Genomic DNA, 4,739 nt, shown 5'->3' with positions numbered 1-4,739 from the left:
TGGCGGATCCTGGCCGACTGGCGGTTCCTGGCCGACTGGCGGGTCCTGGCCGACTGGCAGATCCTGGCCGACTGGCGGATCCGGGCTGACTGGCAGTTCTGGCGGATCCTGGCTGACTGGTAGTTCTGGCAGATCCTGGCTGACTGGCGGACCCTGGCAGACTGGCGGACCCTGGCTGACTGGCGGATCCTGGCACACTGGCGGATCCTGGCACACTGGCGGATCCTGGCAGACTGGCGGATCCTGGCCGACTGGCAGATCTGGCAGATCCTGGCTGACTGGCAGATCTGGCGGATCCTGGCTGACTGGCAGATCCTGGCTGACTGGCAGATCCTGGCCGACTGGCAGATCCTGGCCGACTGGCAGATCCTGGCCGACTGGCAGTTCGGGCAGATCCTGGCTGACTGGCACTTCTGGCGGATCCTGGCTGACTGGCAGATCCTGGCCGACTGGCGGATCCTGGCTGACTAGCAGATCCTGGCTGACTGGCATATCCTGGCTGACTGGCAGTTTTGGCGGATCCTGGCAGACTGGCGGATCCTGGCTGACTGGCGGATCCTGGCAGACTGGCACTTCTGGCGGATCCTGGCTGAATGGCGGATCCTGGCAGACTGGCACTTCTGGCGGATCCTGGCCGACTGGTGGATCCTGGCTGACTAGCAGATCCTGGCTGACTGGCGGATCCTGGCAGACTGGCGGATCCTGGCAGACTGGCGGATCCTGGCTGACTGGCGGATCCTGGCTGAATGGCGGATCTAACTTATCCTGGCTGACTGGCGGATCCTGGCAGACTGGCGGTGGACAGAACGTGACAATCGGGTTCTTGGTCACCTCCCTGACCAAGGCCCCTCTCCCCCGATTGCTCAGTTTGGCCAGACGGCCAGCCCTAGGAAAGAGTCTTGGTGGTTCCAAACTTCTTCCATTTGTGAATGATGGAGGCCACTGTGTTCTTGGGGACCTTCAATGCTGCAGAATTATTTTGGTACCCTTCCCCAGATCTGTGCTTTTACACAATCCTGTCTCAGAGCTCTACAGACAATTCCTTCAACCTCATGTATTGGTTTTTGCTCTGACATGCACTGTCAACTGTGGGACCATATATAGACAGGTGTGTACCTTTCCAAAATCATGTCCAATCAATTGAATTTTACCACAGTTGAAATCCAATCAAGTTGTAGAAACATCCCAAGGATGATCAATGGAAACAGGAAGCTCAATGAGCTGAATTTCGAGTCTCACAGCAACGGGTCTGAATACTTAGGTCAATAAAGTGTTTCTGTTTTTTATTTGTAAGAACTTTGCTCAAATTTCACGTTATTAATATTGTGTGTAAATTGATGAGGATTTAAAAATATTTAATACATTTTAGAACCAGGTTGTATACTTTATGAATACTTTCAGTATTAGTATAATACATTCAGTATTAGTATAATACATTTAGTATTAGTATAATACATTCAGTATTAGTATAATACATTCAGTATTAGTATAATACATTCAGTATTAGTATAATACATTTAGTATTAGTATAATACATTCAGTATTAGTATAATACATTCAGTATTAGTATAATACATTCAGTATTAGTATAATACATTTAGTATTAGTATAATACATTTAGTATTAGTATAATACATTCAGTATTAGTATAATACATTCAGTATTAGTATAATACATTCAGTATTAGTATAATACATTTAGTATTAGTATAATACATTTAGTATTAGTATAATACATTCAGTATTAGTATAATACATTCAGTATTAGTATAATACATTCAGTATTAGTATATTATATTATTAGTATGTTACGGGTATGTGAGACCAGGGAGACCTGTCTAGAGTTGTTTATGAGTGAAATGTAATCATGTACTGTTTCATTTAAGAACCAAACAAACTATTTTGTCTGTCGTTGTTTGTTGCCACCACTGTTCCTGCCTTATCTTTGCTGCAATCAGTCTCTATTTCAATGTGTTGACAGTTGAGAAATTGTCTGAGTCTGAATTCAAAAGTGTGAAAGCTTCAACGCTCTAATATTTTAGAACACTTCTGGGTGTGTATTCATACGCTTTTGGACTATGAAAGATGCTTATCTTCAAGAAGAGAATGAGATAAGATAGGGTCTTCAATACTTTATTGTTTTTTGTCCTGTTAACACTAACCCTAAGAAGAGAATGAGATAAGATAGGGTCTTCAATACTTTATTGTTTTTTTGTCCTGTTAACACTAACCCCAAGAAAAGAATGAGATAAGATAGGGTCTTCAATACTTTATTGTTTTCGTCCTGTTAACACTAACCCCAAGAAGAGAATGAGATAAGAAAGGGTCTTCAATATTTTTATTGTTTTTTTGTCCTGTTAACACTAACCCCAAGAAGAGAATGAGATAAGATAGGGTCTTCAATACTTTATTGTTTTTTGTCCTGTTAACACTAATCCCAAGAAGAGAATGAGATAAGATAGGGTCTTCAATACTTTATTGTTTTTTGTCCTGTTAACACTAACCCCAAGAAGAGAATGAGATAAGATAGGGTCTTCAATACTTTATTGTTTTTGTCCTGTTAACACTACCTCTAAGAAGAGAATGAGATAAAGATAGGGTCTTCAATACTTTACTGGTACTTTAGTTTTTATAATGTTATATGTTATTGTTCTGCATTTGTGGTTGTATCTACTACTTACAACGAATCTCTCTCTCCAGGTACTTGATCCTTTGAGGAACGAGTATTTCTTCGACAGGAACCGGCCCAGTTTCGACGCCATCCTCTACTACTACCAGTCAGGCGGAGACTGCGTCGGCCGGTTAATGTCACTCCTAGACATCTTCTCTGAGGAGATCCGCTTCTATGAGCTGGGAGAGGAGCCATGGAGATCTTCAGGAGACGAGGGCTTCATTAAGGAAGAAGAGCGTCCTCCCGAGAATGAGTTTCAGAGACAGGTACATTCAATTGTTATTTATTGGTGGCACATTGTCTAGTTAATATAAACTTAATATAAATATATTACTAGCAAATGTCTCCAGCCGAATGTTTGCTATCTGCTGTCAATTTGATAAGTGTGCGCGTGTTTGTGTGCGTGTGTGACCTTGGAACAGGTGTGGCTGCTGTTCGAGTATCCTGAGAGTTCCGGCGCGGCCCGATTATCGCCATCATCAGCGTCATGGTGATCCTGATCTCTATCGTGTCCTTCTGCCTCCGAGACACTCCCAGTGTTCCGGAACGACCACGAAGATAACAATGAGTTCCAGCCCTTCAACAACTCCACCTCTTCCACCGTCTTCCTACTTCACTGATCCCTTCTTCATCCTGGAGACGCTCTGCATCATCTGGTTCTCCTTTGAGTTCCTCGTCCGCTTCTTCGCGTGTCCTAGTAAAGCCGGGTTCTTCGGTAACATTATGAATATCATCGATATTGTGGCGATTATTCCATATTTCATCACGTTGGGCACAGAGCTGGCAGAGAAACCGGAGGACGGGCAGTCTGGGCAGCAGGCCATGTCCCTCGCCATCCTCAGGGTCATCCGTCTAGTCAGGGTATTCAGGATCTTCAAGCTGTCCAGACACTCCAAGGGGCTCCAGATCCTGGGCCAGACCCTGAAGGCCAGCATGCGAGAGCTTGGCCTTCTCATCTTCTTCCTCTTCATTGGAGTCATCCTCTTCTCTAGTGCTGTTTACTTCGCTGAGGCCGACGAGGCCGACTCCCAGTTCAGTAGCATTCCAGAAGCCTTCTGGTGGGCCGTGGTTTCCATGACCACCGTGGGCTACGGCGACATGGTGCCCACCACCATCGGCGGGAAAATCGTTGGATCGCTCTGCGCCATCGCCGGCGTGCTGACCATTGCGTTACAAGTTCCGGTCATCGTGTCCAACTTCAACTACTTCTACCACCGGAGACTGAGGGTGAGGAGCAGGCAGTACCTGAACACACCCAGCGTGCCCAAGGCCGACTCAGCCGAGGACCTGAAGAAGAGCGGCCGCAGCGGGAGTGGATCCACCCTCAGTAAGTCAGACTACATGAGATACAGAAGCTGCACTGAACCACAGCACTGAGGACTTCAGAGCAGAGACTCAGACAGGCAACTGCACCCTGTTGGCTAATGCCAACACCTTGGCTAATGCTAACACGCCAGGGTAATGCTAACACCTTGGCTAAAGCTAACACGCGCAGGTAATGCTAACACCTTGGCTAATGCTAACACGCCAGGTAATGCTAACACGCTGGCTAACACAAACTAATGTCAACATCACCAAGATAAGAACGGACGTATAGCTTGGATTCAGACGGTGTAACACCAACTTCCTGGCCTGTCGGGGTTGACAGGGAACTGGAAGGAAATAGTAGAGGAGGGTGGAGGACTGAGTAAAGACCCTTCCTCCTCTGATCTTTGTAAGGCTTGAGCCGCTACTGGAGCTCTCTAGACTAGATCACTGAAACTCTGATAGAGGCACACAGGACCTTAGCCCCTATCTTACCCCCCCATAATGACTAGTTCCTAACTCAAGCCCCTCACCCATCCACCTCTGTTGAGAGGGTGAATCTTCCCCTGTGTTCAGTGTCTGCATGGCATTAGTCTGGTCTGTGTGACTGTTAAACTGTTCAGTAGTCATCTATACACGGCTCCCTACAGTGGCCCAATAGTAGGGGACTGACGACTGGATACTAGACCCTAAAAACTCTCAGACAGCATAGAGGGACCACTCTGCTCATACTGCCAGAAATCCGTCAGCAGAGACCTAGGATC

The 4,739-nt window shown here is 46.3% G+C and overlaps 1 pseudogene; it reads left to right on the top strand.

Moving 5' to 3' along the window:
- Positions 1-2,699: 2,699 nt before the first annotated feature.
- LOC124030465 lies at positions 2,700-4,267 on the top strand (annotated as a pseudogene).
- Positions 4,268-4,739: the final 472 nt, after the last annotated feature.

Source organism: Oncorhynchus gorbuscha, unplaced genomic scaffold (assembly GCF_021184085.1).
Source record: "Oncorhynchus gorbuscha isolate QuinsamMale2020 ecotype Even-year unplaced genomic scaffold, OgorEven_v1.0 Un_scaffold_11832, whole genome shotgun sequence".
NCBI classification, from domain to species: Eukaryota; Metazoa; Chordata; class Actinopteri; order Salmoniformes; family Salmonidae; genus Oncorhynchus; species Oncorhynchus gorbuscha.
The sequence above is the reverse complement of the archived record's forward strand: the minus strand, read 5'-3'. Positions and strand labels throughout refer to the sequence as shown.